We start from the raw sequence: 22500 nt of genomic DNA, 5'->3' as shown, positions 1-22500 counted from the left end.
AAATGGACAAGCAAGACTTATCATATGATGAAAATATAACTATTACAAAGATACATGGTCTAGTGCTACATTCAGAAAATCATTCTAAGACTGTAAGAGTGTTTAAACTGCAAATCTGGTTTTAAATCCTGTTTAATAGCATTTTTGGAAGAATGGTGTTAATTTAAAAGGATAGTTTTAAAATGTAACTTTGGATTAAGGAGAGTCTAATGTAGGTAATGTATTCAAACTGATGAAAACGTGCATTACTTTTGAAATTAAAATGCACTGTAATGCACTGTTCCGGTGTTATGTGTGCCTAGTACTGTTCGTGTAACAAAGCCGGGTCCTCGTCTGTCCTGTTCACTGCTCTGTCCCCAGCATGAGCAGTGTATGGTATACTGTAGATATTTAATCTTTGAATGAATTAAGGAACTTACTCCTCTAAGAACAACAGGGAAGTGTTTTCACGTATAAAATTTACATCGAGGTTAGGGAATCCCAATCTTTATGTCCCCAGATAAACCTAGCCTGTATACTTATTTGGCACACAGGGCAATGTTAGAGCAACAACTCTGGTACTGCCTCAGTTCAAATCTCAGCCCCGCCACTTACCAGTTCTGGGAACCTGGGCAAAATGCTTAACCTCTTCCTGCCTTGGTTTCATCACCGGTAAAATAGGGATGATACTCGTAACTACTTTACAAGGTTGTTATGAGGATCACTGATGCTCATTTCATTATGTCTGGCACATTGTGTTTAAATTCTATAAAGTTTAACCTTTAGTCATACATGTATCTAGCCTGCCTTAACCCAGGTCATTCTAACACCCATCACCAGTCACTTCCTTCTCTTTTTATTGCTTACAAAATGATTCTGGGGCTTCCCTGGTGGCGCAGTGGTTGAGAGTCCGCCTGCCGATGCAGGGGACACGGGTTCGTATCCCGGTCCGGGAAGATCCCACGTGCCGCGGAGCGGCTGGGCCTGTGAGCCATGGCCGCTGAGCCTGCTCGTCCGGAGCCTGTGCTCCGCAACGGGATAGGCCACAACAGTGAGAGGCCCGCGTACCGCAAAGAAAAACAAAAACAAAAACAAAATGATTCTGGGTGTATCCATATTTCTGTATATATTTTTCTGTAGATTTGTGCACATTCTATCTTCTCTTTCAGATGGTATCCACCTCAAGAATAAGATATTATTTTCCTTCAGAATTCTCAATATCCCCATGATTTGTTCATTTTAGATGGTCAAAAACTGTTGTTGACCGACTCATGGTTGACTAACCATCCAATGCTGAAATTCAAGGTTAATAATCTTAACTCACATTATAAAGATACCAACATTAAATTAAACTTCCATGAATATTTGAACAGCTTGGTTATACATAGAAATGGTGTGAGGTGGATGAAAGAGCATGAGCAATATGCCTTTGGGCTGATTACTTTACTTTCCTGAGCCTGAGCTTCTTTGGGGACAAAATGAACTAATTTTCTTACCTCTGGGCTTTGTACCAAGTAAGTACCAAAGAAGGTACTTATTTAGGGCCTTTCTTCATTTTATTTTCCTGTGAATCATGTAAGCTAATTCTTTTCTAAAAGACGTTTTTCAACTTCAAAGAATCCTTTGGAACCCTGCCTCAATTCTTTTTTTTTTTTTTTGCGGTACGCGGGCCTCTCAGCGGCCATGGCTCACGGGCCCAGCCGCTCCGCGGCATGTGGGATCCTCCCGGACCAGGGCACGAACCCGTGTCCCCTGCATCGACAGGCAGACTCCCAACCACTGCACCACCAGGGAAGCCCCTGCCTCAATTCTTAATGTAACTATCTGTTTCTAGATTAAAAAAAGCACTACTCATATTTAATCTTTTGGAATCTTGCCCAAATTCTTAATTTAATTTAATTCTTAGGCATATCATTGTGCTTTCAAATGTATTGTAGCCGTCAGTCTGTCCTGTCCAAATTCTCCCCATGTCAGCTCCTACCAAAGTGAGTAATGTAGGTCAAAAGTGTGGTATTTATAACTTTTATTTTCCAACTTCCAGTGATTCATATTGTATTTATCTGTGCATGACTTAACAACAACTCCATCCCACCATGTTTCTCCACCTATAAAACATGAATACTGGGACAGATCTTGGGGGAATCATTTATCAGTTCCAATACCTCCCATCTACCCACCCCAATACTCATGCTCCAGTAAGAACTAGTAAGGTGCTAGACTGGCATAGAAAGATGTAGTCCTTGTCTGTATGGTTTATAACTTTTCTTCTATAGATAGAAGACAAATGTACAAAAAGGCAAGGTGGAGGGGACCTTTAGGTTGGTAGCAAGTGCAAAGACCATTTGAATAATCCTTGGGAAGCCAAGCATTGAATATTTGTGGATAGCTAGATGACTGAATGTATTCTTCTTCTTTAAGTTTGAGAACCTAATGTGCCTGCTAAAACGGAACAGGAGATGGACATGACTCCTCAGGATTATGACCAGTTGGGTTCCATACAACAAATCTATGAATACCGAGAGGCAGATTGAGATTCTCTGCTCAGGTTCAGGGATTTGAACCTCATTAGTTTATAGACAGAATGTTTTTGGCAGAGATACCTGAGCATTTCCAAGGACCAAAGGAGATATGGAATTATAAACAATGGTTTCCATGTGTTTCAGGTAACTGAGAGGTAAACCCAGGCATTTTCCTGAAATTTTTTCATTCCATGTGCAAAAACAGAGATAAATAACATTACTTTCTATACATAGCTGAGATGGTGAGATAAATAACGTTACTTTCAGTTCATAGATGAGATGGTAAGGTATGAATTTAGAAGGCTTTACATAAATGGACTAGGGAAGCTCTCCAAAAGAAGAATAGAGTCCTTCTTTTAAAAACAACAACAAAAATCCGTATTCATAATGCTGAACCTGCACTAGAGATGTTTAAGGAGATTCACATGTGTGACAAGTTACAGGACTTTGTACTAATGAGGAACGTTAAATATTAACATATATTGGTAGAAGATCTCATGGGAATAGGTTTGGAAAAAAAAGGCTTTATATAGGCCAGATAGCTGTGTTCAGAATAAGTAATTCATTCTAATACTTATTGAGCTGCAAAAGACAATATCTCAACAGATCTTTATTGACCTGGATCTAGAAAATGAACAATTGCACTAGTTTACTAACTTCCAAACAATTTGATATAGAGAACACCCCTGAAGCTTGAATAAGAAATAAGATGTAGGGGTGGTTAACTAAAGAAATGTTGTACTTAAACACATTCATACAAACTCAAAGAGACAATATCCTCATACGAAAACTAAAGAGAGATAGGAGCATTTGGGATTACACCTTTGACCTCTTTATTTTGGATGTCATAGCATACTGCATCCTCACAGGGTGGTTTTCAGTGCTTGATTTAGGAGGTAACTGCTTTCTCAAGAAAACAGAAAAGAAAAACAGCTAGAATAGTAATTTGTATGTCTGCCTTTGAGGTTCCAGCTGTAATGGGATGTTTATCTCAAAGGCCAGATGCTTCTGACCTGAATAAGTGGTACTTATCTTCCTCTAGAACCACGAAGATATCTTTAAAGTGCCTTACTCTGTGACTGTACTACAGCTATTCTATTCTTCTATATTTCCAGTATTTTAAATTTTCACTTTCAAAACAGTTATCACAAACGAAGCACATATTTTATTAGAAAACCTAGTTATATTTCACTGAAGGTATAGGTGTGAAATTGATTGACCAGGTAAAAGAACCCAAATTTATTAAATATTAAAGCAGGGAAAGAACAGAAAAATTTAACTAGCATGCTATCTTTTAAAATTATTGTTATTATCCTATAGTAAAATTAAAAATTTAAATTATTAAGTTAGGGAAAGTTAATTGGGACATGCTGCTACTACTTAAGCTGTGTGGCCGTGACAATCACTTAGCCTCTCTGAATCTAGTCTGCTCATCTGTAAAACTGGGTTAGTGAATCTTTACAAAGACATCGAATGACTTATATTTATAAAATGTTTCATAAATATTAAAGCACTGGACAAATCTACATTAGAAAGCATCCTAATTAGGAGGAGAGAATACCTCATCTGAGTGGGTCCTGGATTTTCTCCCCAGCACTGAGTTTCAGTTCCCCAAAGCTCAGATTAATTGCTTCCTGCTCTGTTGCCATGTCTGTGAATATGGAATTGTTTACCATATGTTTCAGTGATAAAAAAAAAATTATTTTGTTAAGTATAAATCTATGGATCCATAACATCAGGGGAAGTTTCAAAATATTCAATTTCCCTAAGAATACCTTTAAACAATTGTTAAGGATAAGAACATAAGAGTGTGTCAGTTAAGTATGATGGGTAAGCCTGAGGACTGGGGATTACAGAACTGACTTCATATCTTTACTCTGTAGATTCATAACTGAGGGACCTTGGCCCAAGTCATTTTAATTTCTGTAGTGTCCTAAAATGAGGATAATGTTGCCTACTTCACTAAGATGTGATATAGAACCTTGGCCATTCACCACAATAAGTGATCATTACGGTTATTGTTACTCTTCTGGTATAATTAATCCTGCCACTGCTGGATCAGCAAAACTTTTATTGATCCATTTGGAAAAGTGCCTGCATAAAATTCTGCTGAACTGTCTTTGTAACTTCATGTTACTTGAAGACACCTGAAAGTTGTTATGTGAGCTATGATAAATGAGAACCGTCCTACTAAACAAAATCACAAATCCTGCTAACACTTTGAGAAACAGTTTCTTTAGCAGCGATATGGAGCATGTGATGCCAACTATGCTGATGACAGCTGCAGGTCCTTTGTCAAAGATTCAGCTTGTGAATGCCAATCAGCGTTTGTTTGGTTGTCCTTCAATGCACTAGGTAATGATTGAAGCAAAGATACAACAGAAATTAGACACTCAGAATGGTTCCTTATGTTCACACATGGACCATGATCAACTATTAGTACTATTAGTTTAAAATCAGATGATTTTGGGGCTTCCCTGGTGGCGCAGTGGTTGAGCGTCCGCCTGCCGATGCAGGGGACACGGGTTCGTGCCCCGGTACGGGAAGATCCCACATGCCGCAGAGCGGCTGGGACCGTGAGCCATGGCCGCTGAGCCTGCGCGTCCGGAGCCTGTGCTCCGCAACGGGAGAGGCCACAACAGTGAGAGGCCCGCGTACCGAAAAAAAAAAAAAAATCAGATGATTTTTGGAATGCTATTTTAGTGAGAGCACAAAGGCTTCTGGCATGATGAATTTCTGCCCTAAATTTCATCATTCTTGAATGTGTTCATAAATTACTGAGCTTTTTCCACCTACAAGTTTACATCTATAAGCATGGAAAGTAATTTTTTGGTCAAGTAAAGAAATAATGTCTTAATTGCTGAATTAATTGGAAGCTAGTAAGTAGCAGAAAAATTGCCATTAAAGTATAAGTATTTATAGACTGTATCACTTTGAAGGAAAGTGGGGGAAGTATCTGGAAGAGAAACATCACTGTGCATATTGTTTTGTTACTCTTGTGATTATCACCCTTTGTTATTAAGTCAGGTGTGATTAATCATATTTCATTATTTATCAATTATGTTATTATAATCAATGCTTCAATGTGTAATGGGGCCTTTAATGTACTTGATAAGGATAAAATATTTTACCTTGTTTTCCACTTACTGATGACTTGCTTTAATACTTCTTTTGTCTCATACAGATCGCCAATAAAAATAGAAGAACATGAATAGTAAAATCTTAATTAACTTTAGAAAGGCTCATGAAATAGGGTATCCTGGGGAACTACTGCTTTTATTAATAGAAACCCTCTAACGTTCTTTGTCAGAACTCTTAAATTAGTAATCAAATTGTGCTGAATGTACTACATTTTTCTTTGATGATCTGACATAGGGGTCATTATTTGGAAGCTCAACTCTTACTGTTTATTATTGTAGTGATTCTAGATGTAGGAGATTGATTTTTGTAAGTGCTGATGGTAGGATAAACTCTGGACATTTTGCGAAAAAAAATGCCTGAAATATATTTTTATTTATTTGAAACCACAATAATGTTTATTGAGTGACTACTATATGCTAAAATAGTTCTAAGAATCTCTGATTCTTAAAACTACACTCCCGCCACTCCATTTACTGAAGAGATATGACAACATCAGTCTTCCAAAAAGTAGTATGCAGAATACTACCACTTACTTGAGGGTCCCAGTCTATGTGGAGTCCAGTTTGAGTAATCAGGTTTTTACTAATCAAGATACCTATTTGTAATTCTACAGGAGCATAAAACATAAGCTGCTCTGAAATAACACAGAGTTTTCATTTTAGTGTTTAGTGGACCTGTAAATGAGACCATAGGCTTGAGGAGTAGATGCTCTATGTCCTTTTAATATTGGATAATCCAGCTTAGCTGCTGAACCAGGAGTGAAAATTTTGGGAGGATTGGGGATTGACACCTATATCAGTCTGCCTGGGTGGCCATAACAAAATACCATAGACTGGGTGGCTTTAAACAACAGAAATTTTTGTTTTTACATTTCTGGAGGCCGGAAGTTCAAGATCAAGGTGCCATCAGGGTTGGTTTTTTGTGAAACCTCTCTATCTGGTTTGTAGACAGTGCCTTCTCACTGTATCTTCATGTGGCCTTTCCTCTGCCCTCGCATGGAGAGGTAGCTCTTCCTCTTCTCACAAAGACACCAATCCTAGCAGATTAGGGTCCCAGCCTTATGACCTCATTTAACCTTAGTTATCTCCCTTTTAGAGGTCCTGTCTCCAAATACAGTCACACTGGAGGTTAGAGCTTCAACATATTAGTGGTGAGAGGACATAATGCAGTCCGTAAGAGCATCCCACTGCTCTCCCAACTCAATATATTAGAATGCTTCATTAGGTTGAACCGTATGAAATTGGCAACTGCAAGTGTATCAACCTATACAAGATCAATACAAATAAGCTTGATTGCTGAAATATCCAGGTGATTATTTCATAAATTGTAACGTTAGGAAAAAATAAGTTATATTTACTCACTGTTTAATGATGTCTGTGCCTCCCAATCTGATGGATTTCCAGTTGAACTCTTTAAAGTTAAGTTTGAGACCAAGTAAATTTTTATTACCTCATTGTAAAAGTCAGAAAACATGAGTTAAAATTGATTCAATGGTACATAACTTTAACGATCTACTTGGCAATACAACTGCTCTGAAACCCTCCTCAACATGATTTTCAGACGATAAATGTTGGTGTCTGAAGGACAGTCTTACTCAGTTGTACAGCTGGAAGTATAAAATGAATATAATATGGGGAGTCTGGGCTAAGCATACACATATTTTTTACCTTTGGGTCAGAAATTTAATTGCTGCTTCTTGCTCATATTGATAAGGAAGCCAAATGCTACGCTCCAGGAATTGCAACAAATCAATTACTGACAGGTAATGGAGTCCAGTATCAAGTGAGATAAGAGTGCTTAGAAATCAGCTTCATCAGAGGGCTTTACCAATGCTCTCTGAATCACCCAAGCCTCTTTTGTATTTAAATATTGCCCCCTTCTCTCCACCTGGCTATGTATGACTGCAAGATGAGAAGCAGATAAAATATGCATCTTGGGCTTCCCCGGTGGCACAGTGGTTGAGCGTCCGCCTGCCGATGCAGGGGACACAGGTTCGTGCCCCGGTCCGGGAAGATCCCACATGCCGCGGAGCAACTGGGCCCGTGAGCCATGGCCGCCGAGCCTGCACGTCCGGAGCCTGTGCTCCGCAACGGGAGAGGCCACAGCAGTGAGAGGCCCGCGTACCGAAAAAAAAAAAAAAAAAAAAAATATATATATATATATATATATATACACATATATATATTCTGTTATATATCTCATCAGACTACATGGACCCCCAGTTCTGCTGGTGCTGCTCAAAACAAGTTTACCAGATTCCGGTCCTCTAGAAAATTATTCCATAAGATAACCTTGTACTAGAAAATCATGCAAACTAGTGGTTTGCATTTGTTTAGAGACATGTTTATTAAGAATTTATGCTCTGCAAAGGTCTGTACAGGCATAGTAAGAATAGATTACCTCCCATCTGCTCACAAAACATTACAATAAGGTCAATATTATGAGTTTCCACACCTGAAAATCAGGAAGACAAAAATTTCTAAAAATATATACTATGCTACCTTCACTTAGTGGCAGATGGGAGGTAATACAGACACGTTTGACTATTTACTATGTGCCAGACACTTCACATGTTTCAATTGTATGTAGTTAATTCTAGAACCCTGCAATATTAAGTACCATTACCTCCCACTTTGCCAAATCTGAATCTCAGAGATACTTTCCTACTGGCCCATGATTAATAAGTAGCAGAACTGGTGTTTGAACCTAGATCTGGCCGGTTCCCAAGAAATTTCTATTGCATCATATTGACAGTTTTTAATATGTTGTACCAATTCTACAAATACCATTTATATTTAATATAAATATATTAAAAGATATACTTGAATAGATTAACAAGCTGTGGTATATCCATATTAAGGAATACTACACAACAATAGAAAGGAATAAAACTCCATAACTTGGGTGAACCTCAGAGACTTTATGCTGAGTGAAGGAAGCCAGTTTCAAAAGGTTATATACTGTACAATTCGATTTTTATGTCATTCTGGAAAAGACACATCTACAGTGATAGAGTACCGATCAGTGGTTGCCACAGGCTAGGAGTGGATGTGTGGGTGACTGTAAAGAAATAGCACAAGGGAGTTCTTTGGGTGATGGAGCTGTTCTGCATCCCAATTGTTGTGACAATGATCTGAAATATACATAGGTTATAATTCATTGAACTGTACACAAGACATCAATAAAAAATTAAAAAGGAAATATTTAAAGTGTGGAAAATTATAAGAAAGACATCATCATACTAATAAAACTTTTGATATATTTGTAGTTTTGTTCTTACACATAAAGGTGACATGTTTTGTGAGAGTTTTTAATCCCATACAGAAAGGTATAAATTATGACTTAGCTGTATTTGAAAGATGATAAAATATGATGTTTAGAAATAATGAAGACTGATATGTACCTGCAACAGTCTCTTGGAATATATATATATATATATATATATATATATATATATATACACACACACACATATATATGTCCTAAGGAATATTGTGAACATTTCAGACAAGAATTCAGCGTATTAATGTAAACATCCCATCCAATATCTGAGAAGAATGTAGATAGGGTTCTTCTGCCAGAGTTCCTTCTCATGGTAGCAGCTGGCAGAAATAGGCACCCTGTCCCAATGATTAAGGAAAAGCATACCAATTCCCGTGAAGAACTAGAGAACTAGGAAAGAGACATTGGAAAAAAACACATTTGTGCCAACTGAGCCTAGAAAATGGAGTTGAAAGGAGGCTGGGGCTGGTGGAAGGAGAGAGTGCCAGAATTTAATCTGGTCATATCAGAATTTCTCTGGCCACATCCACTGACCATGTCCATGTGCCATACCTAAATGTAACAGCTTAGTCAGGATTGACTTAGGAACTTGCATCACTGAAGGTTAGTGACAGAGGCTGGAGGAGAACTGGCCCTTTAAATGGTTCTTCTGTAGCTTCAAGAGGTTATTGAGCTTTCCCAAGATGTCAGACATGTTATTCAATGAGTTAATGTCAGAGAAAAGTGTGTACTATAAATTGTAGGGTACCACAGAAGTGTTACTTATTATTAACCTTAAAACTGGGAGACTGACTCAATGGAGTATATTAAGCTAGAGGAGGAACATCTGTAAGGTAACCAAGATACCAAATGCTCAGCCTTTGAAATTTTTAAATGTGCATTTCTGGTGGACACAATCCATATGTGCCTGTGCATTGTGCAAATATTCATACTGCACATTAATAAATACATATAAATGAGCTGAAAATTGTGAATTACTCAGTAAAACCACAGCAGCCCATCTTGATGAGATTACCCTTTCAGAAAAATGCATTAAAATGCAAATATGTTAAATAAATCAAATTTGGGAGGTCAAATTTTCTGGGAAAGTGCAGTCTGTTAGCAATATTGCATCTCTACAGGATTTCCATCTGAATTGTACTAATGATGTGCAGACTGGGAGTGCAATGAAAGAAAAATTTCTAAGACTGTGGGCTTCAGCTTTAGCAGATGTTGTATGTTCTGATAACTGAATCAAAAGGAGATGGATAAAAACCTTTGTGTGCTCTTCTCAGCCCCATGAGGGCTGAATCCATGGTTTACCTTTCTGTTATATCTCCACTGCCTAAAACATTTCCTAGCACCTGGTATGTACTTAATAAATAGTTGTTGAATGCATGGATGATAAATAAGGAGCAGAAGAGAGTGGTAGATGTACAAATTGAAGAGAAAGGATGAGTACGAGAGACATTTTGAAAGAAAAGCAATAGGAAGAAAGGAGACTCATGAATTAAAGATGATGCCAAAGTTTTTTGTCTGGATGACTGGGAGTGGTATTGCCATTGGCTATAATGGAGAAGAACATGGGGTAGAGGCAGGTGAGTAAGTGTCACATTGTAAAGTTAGGCATACATCAAACTCAGAGACAGAATTATCTACATAAAGATGATGATTAACATAAGAATGAAGAATACCTCACGCTGTGTGTATATATAGTTCCGTATTTCCTTATGGAAAAACCTGCACTAGAGTAACACTCATGATGTGTCTTAATCACTTCTCCCCAAGAGGGAGCAGTGATTTATTTGACTGGGAGTGCAATGACATTCACTGGTTCACATTTTTCCACTGGGTAAATCTTATCTATTTAAAGCCTGAAAGATCTGGAGATTCATTTCCCCCTTTTTGTGGGAAGCAACAATTCTGGGTAAGTATGTCTGCCCTACAAAGCCAATTTGTTTCCTTGAATAGATTCCTTCAAGCTCTGAGCTTAGGATAAATGGAGAGACAAAGAATATTAGCATCCCTTTTTGGCCGTGGATCTATAGAAACAGTTAATATCCAATTGCTGATCTCCCATGTTCAGTTTTTCACTTGGTTCAAAATTATGCAGTAGAATCAAGTGATACTGTATATTATCCTCCTACAGGCCCAATATTCTGGAAAGTTTTAGAAAGAAAAGTATACGAGTAAAGAAAAATAGAGCAGCCAGTGCAACAGGGAATTAATGGTTGAAAATGTTTGAAGATATCAAGGATTTCCCAGTGTCAAGTAGATCTTGGAGGGAGAGTTCACAAAGGATGTGTGAGGAACACAGATCAAATCTGTCGTGCAGATATGGGGCATGAGGACAGAGTCTGAGCCACTAAATGTGGTGATTAGGTACCTGGTCACATGTACAATTTTATTCGACATGAAATGGTCAAGAGGAAGCCAGGACTCAGAAGGCAGTAAGGAAACAGAGGCATTGGGTCCAGATTATTTGTTCTTGTAGTTTAAGAATCAGTAATGTGAGGGGAATAGAATAGTGGCTGGAGGAGGTCACAAGGTAAAAACTTTTTTGTTCTGTTCTGTTTTCCCAAGAAAGGAACAATCAGCGCACACATTTGATGGCTGAGAACCAATAGAAGTATGAGTGAATAAGGAAGCCGGAGGGGAAGAACTTGTTTTTGATTTTGAAAGAGACAGAAAAGAGTGAGAAGGTGAGATGGGCAATAGGGTCAGCCTTCGTGGAGCCATCTTCCTTCACTGAGATGGATGGAAAACAAAACAGAATAGGGAAGTTGATGAGGTCCTCTACCAAGGGGAAGTTGAGAGAAAAGAGCCAGTGAGAAAATCTATCAATCAAAACATGATGTTCTCAAGAAGGTTGACGGCTCTCACTTTATCTAAAAACAAGCGAGGTCTCTTCTTTAATTTAGCTCCGGTATCAAAGTCTCTCTTTTAGATTATAGAGTAAGTGAGAAGTGTACTAAAATAGAACACAGTAACCCAATTGAAAAAAGCAGAGGTTTAGAAGAATATATTTATATGAAGGGACCTGGGTGTCCCAATCTGGAAACCCATACTACCATGGGAACAAAGCTTAATCTTGAAGTCAAAAGGCAGACCTTAAGATTCCTGCATCCAAGAAACATGGCCCCCACTCCCTTGACTCTTTTTTATCCCACCAACACCCCTTTCTTCCCTTTCCCCTTGGGAAAAAGTAGCAAGGACACACTTTTATTTTTCTCTTTTATCAGCTAAAATATCTCATGAATATGACTCCTTTTTAATGAATCCTATATCAGAGCAGCTGAAGTTGTGTCAAACCTATTGATTGATCCAGTGCCATGTTTTGAGGCTGAACTAAGTCATGGGACACATTCAATCAGCCTAGCATGGGAAAAACAAAAAACAGAAAATTAACCCCATGAGGTTTTTCACGTGGTCTAGCACTTGTTAGTGAAAATCAGTAATATGTGCCTCCCTCTTTTTATGAGAAAGATGAAAACATTTCAAAATGTGGAGTAAAGCAGTTTTGTATTAAACACAAAAGACAAAGCAATGTGGTCGATGGCAAGATTGGTTACATATAAAATCATTATTTTGCAGTGATTTTCTTCAGGTAACTTGAAGCTGAGAAAAACAAGTTTATTAATTATCTATTTTCATTTGTTCCCTTTTAAAAAATGAGAACCAAGAGGAATAAGATAATTCAACAGTTTCCCTTGAATCAGCAAGTTTTTATCAATGGAAAATAAACTTTTTAACATGAAAGCAGGAATAAAATGAGTTATAGAAAGGTGCTAGCTACTTTCAGGCTGTGATAATAAAAAGAAGTCCAACTTATGTCTTTCATGTGCAAGGCACTGTACTAGCTGCCTAATTTTTTTGCATTATTATTAAGAAACATTTCAAACATTCAGAAAAGTTTATATATATAAAATTACAAACCTATGGATTTAAAAGTGTTTGATGTGTTTCAAACCATTAGGTTGTTAATCTTATTTATACTCCGGTTATCCTATTTTGGGCCAGAGAGTGTCTTCAAAATGATTTCCTGGGTCTTTTGGATAGGTAGTTTCCTTGCTTTTGGTATGATAAGGTGTTCCAGAATCAACTTGTACATGTTTTTCCCCAGACCTAGAACCAGCTATTTTTCCAAAATAGTTTGGTTCCTGTTAGGGGAAAATGGTATTTACAGACCAAAATCTGATCAATAAGGGTTTGTCTATTGCTACCAGGTTGGTCTTCATTTCTAGGTCTTTTCAATGGATAGAGCTAACTTTTTCTTTTAGAGAAGACACACCATGAGCTCATACTGACATTTCAATTCAAAGTCAGGAATACAAGATTTGTACTTAACCTCTTTGGTTTCATATCTGTACTTCTTTTTCCAGTTCTGAAATTCCTTCACTTACATAACCTCATGTACCTCACACTCAACAAATTCAGAATTAAAGCCACGACTGCCTCCCATCTTATCCACACCTGATTTCCCTTCTCATTCCCTATTCCAGTGAAAAGCAATGCTTTGCACTCATCAGGTATCACACTGGAACCTTGGAAGTTATTTCATTGTTTACTGTCTCTTGCACACATTAAGTCAGGTCCAAGTGCAATAGATTAGACCTGCTCTCTCTGAAATCCTCTCTCTCTTCCATTCCTTCAGCCACCATCTTAGTTCAAGCCTCATGGTTTCTTATCTGTTTCATGAAATAGACATGCCCTACCTCTCAATGTGTGCCTGTCAGATCTCTTCTCCACATTCCTTTCAGAATGAATCTCCCAACATGTGAACAAATCATGTCACTTCCTTGCTTAAATAAGAATCTTTAATGCCATCTCCTCTTGGTATGCTCTCCATCCCTCTACCATCTTTTAAGACTGCAGACCTCTGTATGCTATACAAGCCCTTCCTGGTCCCTCTTCTTTTACCTGTTTCTGCCCATGACACATACTTCCATGTATGCCTACTGAATTATAATCCTTCAGCAGCCTTCCCTGATAACTGCCATGGGGATTAAGACCCTTGATGGGTGTCCACATAGTTTTTTATGTTTATCTCTTATTCCATTCATTTTACTTTCTATAGTTACTGATTTTGTGGTCTCATTTTTCTACTATATTCTGTGCTCCTTTAGGGCAGAGACTGTATAGTTAAGAACCAATCTTTTGTGTTAAACACATTTCGGCTTACATTCTAGCTTTGTCTTTTCCTAGCTGTGCAATTTTGGGCAAGTTAACCTCCTCTCTGAACCTTGGATTCCTCATCTGTAACCTTTATGTGGCTGTTGTGGGGATTAAATGAGGCAATGCCTGTCGAGTGTTTGATATAACTCCTAGCTCATTAGAGCTTTCAATAAATATGAGCAGTTACTACTATCATCTATGTCAATAGAGGATGAATGAAGGTAAAATGAGGACAAGGTTGGCCTCCGAGGGAGGCAGTCTTACCACCAAAGGCAGTACTGATGCGAGAAGAACAGAACTCAGGGGCCACTGGGGACAGAGGTTGCAGGTTCAGCAAGAGACTCCCCTAATTAGTCCAGGAGTGACATCTAAACCAGACCCAAGAGGCAACTCTCAATTGAGGCTGTCAGGAGATAGCTGAGAAGCTAGGTACAGAAAAGTAGGACGCACAAGAGAACATTCTCAGAAAAGTGCTTTCTATACAGCTCTTCTGGGTTGGGAGATTTGAAGTTACACGGCTCCTTTAAGGAGCGGTGTTAAAAGTAGATGCCTGGTATTAAAGGTGGAGTTTTGTCTCCCCAAAATGATATGTTGACATCCTAATCCCAAGTACCTAATTTAGAAATAGCATCTTTACAGAGGTAATCAAGTTAAGATGAAGTCATTAGAGTGGGCTTTAATCCAGTATGACTGGTATCCTTATAAAAAGGGGAAATTTGGACACAGAGAGAGACACGTGCAGGGGGAAGATGATGTAAAGACACCTGAGGAGAAGACAGCCATGTAACTGGAGTAATACATCCTCAAGCTAAATAATGAGTAATACATTCCTCAAGCCTTGCCATCAAACACCAGGTGCTAGAAGAGGCAAGGGAGGATTCTCCCATGGATCCATCAGAGACAGCATGGCCTTGCCAACACCTGGACTTCAGAGCTGTAGGCTCCAAAACTGTGAAACAATAAATTTCTATTGTTTCAAGTTACCTAGTTTTGGGTGCTTTGCTGCAGCAGTCCTACTAAGTAAATACATCTGATGATACAAAATAACAGCCAGGTCTTTTGAACTGTGCATTAGACACTGTGCTAAGCACTTTTCACGAGTTTTCACATTCAATCCTCACAGTTCTATGGATCGGGCACAACACATCCATTTTATAAATGATCACACTGAGGTTTAGTGAGGTTAAGCAACTTACCTGAGATAAAGGGCAGAGCCTAAATCTGAACCTGCTCATACCTGCCTGAGAGCTCATGCTCTCATCACTACATAACCCTCCACCCCATGCATACAATAACACACTGGAGCTTTACAGTAAATACAGAGCGACACCTGAGTTCAAGGGTATTGTCATCTTGATAAAGGACAAGTGTCATCTGTGTCTGTATGCCATCTTCCTGCAGCTGTGGTACCATGGAAAAGAATAGAGTTAGATGGTCTGGGCTCAAGCCTAATTTTGATTAGAATAGATGTTTTGTTTGGGGCAGATATTTAACCTCTCAATTTCCTCTTATGCAAAAAAGTCTCCTGATGCTCCAATTTCTCCTTTTGTCTCTTTGTAGTTATTTATTCATTTGTTCATTCAACAAATGTATCCTAAGCAACCACTATACACCAATGAACAAGGTGAGGCATTGGAATTCCAAAAGGGAAAAGACAGACTCTGCCTTTTAGAACTTCCAGTCCCCATTTCAGCACTTCTGTTACAGTATTGTGGTTTCTGTATATGTCAGTTATCCTGGGTGGACATTAGGATGAGTCAGATTTTTTTCACTCTTTCCTCAATCTGTATAGAAATTAAGAGTATGATTTGGAAAAGACAGATCTGGGTTTGAATCTTGGATCCCCACATATTGTTTATGTGACATTTGGCAGGTTACTCTCTACACTTAAATCTTCTCATTTGTAAAATGAGAATAACAATACTTATATCATCATTTTGAGGATTAAATGAATAAGGTGTGCAAAGCAAATAGTTGAATGCTTGGCAAATCAATAGGCTTAATGAATCTGGTATTATTAATCATTTGGTACATTTTCTGGAACATAACAAATACTCTAATGATGAATAAATTTATGAAATAAAATAATATAATGAAAGCATTTTATCAACAAGCATTTTATCAGGTTATAAAATGTAATGTATTTCCTATAAAATCTGCATATGTACTTAATCATTCCATTACCACGTTTTTCCCAAAGGATAAAATTGGAAAATGGTTTGAAAGGCTGATAAATTTTAATTTTCTGGAAATATTGGTGACAAAAACAAACTGTCAATATTTGTTCCACAAGTCAGGAAAGGTAACTAAATATGAGTAGCTGGTGCATTGAGAGCTAACTTGTATGCAAGATAAATTCAGGGTTATCTCACTGACTTGAATCAGCTGCATAGTTAAAAATTAGTCTGACTCATAATTTCGACGGATTAACATAAATAACGACAATAAAATACAAAATGGATCAGATTGTTCGAAATAGGCATTGCTGTTTATTTATTTCTAACTTGACTATCTCTAAAAGTCTAAAATAAATCTGTCAAAGGCCAGCCTGAATGATAACCTCTTCCAGAAATCATTTACAACCACTGGCCTAGAGTAAGCACCAATCTGTTTTTCTTTTATTCCTTTCACCATATGCCATATTGAAGCAATTATTTGAGCATGGGTCTTATTCTTTTTGTTGTTGGACTCTATAGTCCTTGCAGGAAAAAATAAATCTATATGTCAGTACCTTCGCTTCTCATAGCACTTAATGTAGTGCTTTGCATAGAAGCAAAATCTGTTACATGAATGAATTTAGAAAATCTGGAAATGAATACTTGAATGAATAAATTAATAGTTGCATTTCTGAGTCTTTATTCAGAAATACTTGTCATAAACATTACCAACTTTTTGAATGTATGATATTTCCAAATTTCAGAAAAATTGGTTAATGTATTGCAGTGAGGCCTACATGCCACCATTGACTCACTCATTCTGTCAGCATTGTTTGTTGACTACCAATTATATACTAGGTATTATACAAGGTAATGAAGATCTGTTCTTCACCTACCAAGAGAATGTTCTTTCTAAGGCAAAGTCTACTATGTTTCACCACTATCTTTCAGAAATGTTGAAAAATTTTTAGCATGACACAAATATATCTGCCTACATCTCTCAACTTATACTTTGCTTTGTGGACCCCTTGCCCTCATAAATCTATTCTCTAGCCTCGGAAGTCCTTGCAATTTCTCACCATTATATAAACTCTTATGTCTGTGCTTGTCCAGACCTTTCTTATCCATTCTGTAATAATCTCTATTCAGTATTTAAGACTCATCTCAAAGTCACCTACTCTTGGCAATCTACCTGGGCAAGCAGAGTCATCCTGACATCACTTTATGAAATTTCTCTTTACATCACTTATTTGTTTCTGTCATCACATTCAATGTAATCTGTCATTATTGTTGATTTACTAGTGACTCTTTTCTACTGGATTGTAATTTCCTTGATAGGAGGCTATATGTCTCACTTATTCCTATGTGCTCAGTACCAGGAAAATCAGAGGTACTCAATAAATACTCTATGAATGGGGGGAAAAAAGCAAAGGACACTTCAAAACTAGTCATTTATTATAATTACCAAATTCTCCATTCTAATGATCATATGTTGCCTAAAGTATGTTAATAATAATAGTACGTATATTTATATAGTGCTTTATTCTTTCCAAAATGCTTTTGAACTGGTTTAAACTGAAAATTTATATTTTAAAAAAAAGTATATACACACATTGCTTATTCAGTTCAGGGTGAGCTAGTTTTAAGAGCACTTGTGATTTGTAATTTTCCTCCTTCCAGGCACCTGATGGGACAGCACTCTCCATCCCTTTGAGGTTGGGCATAGACATGTGACATGCTTTGGTCAAAGCATTGTGAAGGTAAGTTGAGCGGGCCGCTTCCAGCTGGAATCTTTGGAAGACACAGTTGTTTGTCATCGACATGAAACCATATTGGCTTGTACACCCCACCCCACAAAGACAAAAAGGAACAGAGCTCACCACTGACCTGAGATGAATATGTTGCAGGAATAAGGAAGACAAAACAAACAAAAAAATCCAAACCTTTTGCCGCTGAAAGCCACTGAGATTTTAAAGGATTTTTTTGGAGGGGGGGAGGGGCGTAACCGCAACATATTTTAGTCTATCTTCAGTAATACTCAGAGTATGTTCACATATGAGAATTACACAATGGTATTTTCCTATATAATTTACTCTCATTCCCAGTCATTATTTAATCTTCGGAAAGATTAAGAACAGTATTATAGTGTGATGGTCATGCTGGTTCTGCCTGTATCTTTAGCAGGAATGCCTTGGGAAGGAAATTCAGACCATCAGCATCAAAATCATACATTTTGGTGAGAAAAGGAGAATAGCTGAGAGTGGTGAGGAAGAAGATAAGTGTGTTTGTTTTGGAAGAGGTTTACATCAGAAAAGAGTCGGTGCCTAAGGCCTCACTGGCTTGTTACTCATACTGTTGTATCTTTATCAGAAGATGGGGAGAAGGGGTAACTATATTAATACGTAATGCAATAAATCTACTATCTTCAGATCAGAGGACACATTATTTTCAAGTACAGACTGCACAGCTTTCATTAGTGCCATGGGGTCCAAAAGGGACCATTGGACGAGGACCCCTGCTCTCTGGGTTCCTTGGGAGATCTTTGGATCATGGATTTCAGAACTCTTTGAGTCAGGTTCAAAATTTATTCAAATTTGTTTCCCCAACATTTGCATGTAATTGGTGTACAAAATATTTTCTTGAAGATGTTAATTGGTTCAAGTGGACTCAAATTATTCACAAATAGATGTTCCAAGGAGAAGGGGAAAAAGGTAAGTTGACTAATTATTTATGTGTATGTACAGATTATATACTGGAGGCACACCTATTCACACAGACACACATAATTAAAATATCCCCAAAGTCTTGGAAAATTTGAATTCAGAGACCTTAATAGCTGGTCAAATTCTCGCACTGATTAAAAGCATTATATATATTCCCTTAAAGGGGACAAACAACAAACTAACTTCAACAAACTAACTTGCATCAACATTTGTTGTGTTTTAAACAACTATTATTTCATTCCATGCTTTGTGTGTACTTATGATACTAAAACTTTTCTGAGATGTCATGGTACATGTTCCTTACTCTCTATAAAACTCAATATATCCCAACATGATTTTCTCATACAACTAAAGCATTCACTACAGGCATCCTTTAAATAGTAAGCTCCTGAAGAATTTAAATGCTGACAGTTCATCAACTAATTGACAGAATCTTGAAGGGCAAAGAGAGGATGAAGGTGTTATGAAGGACTGCCAATTGCAAATCAATCAGAAATGCATATAAAATAGCTCTTCTAATGTGAGTCAATGTTATTAGATTTGCCCTTATTTGATTTGCATATAACTTTTCAGAAATTTACCTAATGAATAAAAGACACATATGCGTAAAATTAATTCCAAAGTTTAGTGCTTGTATGCTCTGCCTCCAGGTTGCAAATTTCTCAAATTAATTTCTAAATTTGCTAAAACAAGTTTTTAGTCAAATGAGAGTAACCTTTCTTTCACAAAATTAGTTGCATGAACACATGAAAACACTTATGCATTTCCAACTCTGAAAATTCCTTTGCCACACCAGATCGTCCAGCTTCTATGCTGAAACCTTTCATATCTACCTTTCCTATTTTTCCCTGCTCTTCAGACTTACCTTTCCAACTCCAAACAGAGCACATTCACTAATCCTTAAACTCAATATAGAATGTATTCTTTCAAAATGAATTTATAGAACACCAACTTTGTAGGTACTGTGTTAAGTGTGGGAAGACAATACTAACCAAATAAAATTTTACTAATATTATTTAGGTTCCAACCTAAAACTAATTCCAAACTACCCCCATTGGATAAAAACTCTTCAATTGTTCCCATCACTTAAAAAATATTCTACGTTGTATTCTCTGGAATCATTATTTTAGTTTTATCTTACTCCTCATTATTTTATTTATTATTTATTTATTTATTTATTTATTCATTTATAATTGAAGTATAGTTGATTTACAATGTTGTTAGTTTCAAGTGTACAGCAAAGTGATTCAGTTATATATATATATATATTTTTTTCAGATTCTTTCCCCTTGCAGGTTATTGCAAAATATTGCATATAGTTCCCTGTACTATACATTAGGTCCTTGTTGGTTACCTATTTTATATATAGTAGTGAATATAGGTCAGTCCAAACTAATTTATCCCTCCCCCCTTTTCCCCTTTGGTAACCATAAATTTGTTTTCTATATCTGTAGGTCTATTTCTGTTTTGTAAATAAGTTCATTTGTATCATTTTTTTAGATTCCACATATAAGTGATATCATATGATATTTGTCTTTCTCTGTCTGCCTTTATATATATATACACACACACCACATCTTCTTTATACATTCATCTGTTGAGGGGCACTTGGGTCTTGGCTATTGTAAATAGTGCTGCAGTGAACATTGCAGTGCATGTACCTTTTCAAATTATGGTTTTCTCCAGATATATGCCCAGGAGTAGGCATTCTTTATATTCAGTCTGCTCCTAAGGATCACTTTCTTTAGGATTTTTGCAATATTTACTCATTGATTTATCAAAAAAAATTTATTGAGCACATATCATGTGTCAAGCACTGTTCTAGGCTGTGGAAATACAACACTGAAAAAACAAAACAAAGCAAAAAAGATTACCTATTGTAGAGATGAGAGAGACAATAAATAAAAATAAAATGGTTAGGAAAGCTAAGAAAAAGCAGTGCGTGAAGAGGATTAGGGAGTATCACTGTGGATGGGTTAATTTTAATAATCAAGGAAGATCATCTGTTGCTCTTTATATAACATAGAGTATTCCTGGCCCCTTATCATCTCATGCTTTAATTAGTACAATCTGTGGTCTCCCTGACATCACATCTCAACTTCCTGTTCATCTTTTTTAAACTTTCCAGGCTATTCTTCAGAAGACACTGAGCGTAATTATCACATCACACTTTTTAAAAAATGACTTTCAATGAATTCTCTGCTGAACATATCAATTCCATGATTTTTGTCATTGTCTGATCCTCCTTAAGTTATCTCAAGCAACTTCCAACTCTGCCCTGATGTCAACTTCCAAGTTTTATCATCTTTCTATATCCTAGGTTCATACAGTTCCCTGTCATGGAATTCTCTACCCTCTTCTTTTCAATATCTTTTCTTCCCTTCACTTAAGCTTCAACTCAAGGCTCACTTTTCTCTGGATGTTTTTCTGTCTAACCTAGTATTTGCAGATAGCCCTTTTCTCCAAAACTCTATAATAAGATGAGTGAAAACCAACAATTTAGTTCTTCATTCTATCCCAACTTATATCACTCTCTGATTATTGCATATTAGTCTCCAGTCCTCCTCTTCTCATAGGGTTCTTAAAATTGACAAACAACAGTGCTCATCATGGGATATTTTGTCCTCTCAAGCAGGCATAAAGTTTTCTCATTCTCTTTTATATATCCCTCATCGTTTATGTCAAAGGCTCCATAAGAACAGTCTATTGATTTTATGTTTGTTGATTTTTTTTTTTTAAGACAGAAATACTGGAATCTCTTTCTTAGGTTTATAGGTCACTAACCTGCCTTTTCTAATTAAACCTTGAAGCCCTACTTGAAATATTCTACCCTGTGTCGATTGCATATATCACTATCTATCTCCAGTGAATAGTATGGTTTCCCACATCAGAAGTTTCCACGAAATAATGAAGCTGCAAAAATGTAACCCCAGAGAACATTTACATTAATTTTTATTTGCTGTGGGAATTTCCTTTAATCCTAGAGTGCCTTCTATAATGTATAGTTGGTTTTAAATTATAACACACTATAGTTTGTATCAAAATCCATCCATTACCTTCTTGTGCCAAAAATCCTGAAATAATTATTTTTAATTTTGTATGGAACATTTTGATGATATTTTGTCATCCTTGATACTCAATCTATTCTTTCCTGACACCCCAGCACGTGGTAAGGGTGTGGGCCGCTATCTGCCTGTCACCCCTTCACTTTATGAGAAAGATGAGGCAAGTCCATCTTCAGCTGGCCCAGCCTTCTGTAACTACAGAGACCAAAGAATCTAAACAAGGAGGTGCCCTCTAACTGGGTACATGTGTCATGTTTTATGTAACTAATCTGTTCTTGAGTGAATCCTCTTTGCCTAATTTTCAAGACGAGCACAAATGAAAAGCTGTATTATTTTTATTGTTTTCTACTGCTTCAGCCTAATAATATCACGTATAGCATGTTTCACAGAAGCACACAGTTTAAATCGTTTTAGGGCTTTGCCTAGGGAGATGTTGTATGCTTCTTTTCCAAGTCCACTGCCAAAGCTTCAGAATCTCCCC

At 37.1% G+C, this 22500-nt stretch overlaps 1 protein-coding gene across 3 annotated transcripts in view; it reads right to left on the bottom strand.

The window, feature by feature from the left end:
• PLPPR5 (phospholipid phosphatase related 5) overlaps positions 1-22500 on the bottom strand; it is a 308592-nt gene that overhangs the window by 129485 nt on the left and 156607 nt on the right. The window lies entirely within an intron of this gene.

This window comes from Globicephala melas, chromosome 1, assembly GCF_963455315.2.
Source record: "Globicephala melas chromosome 1, mGloMel1.2, whole genome shotgun sequence".
Taxonomy (NCBI): Eukaryota; Metazoa; Chordata; class Mammalia; order Artiodactyla; family Delphinidae; genus Globicephala; species Globicephala melas.
Note: the sequence above shows the minus strand (reverse complement) of the source record. Positions and strands in the feature narration are given on the sequence as shown.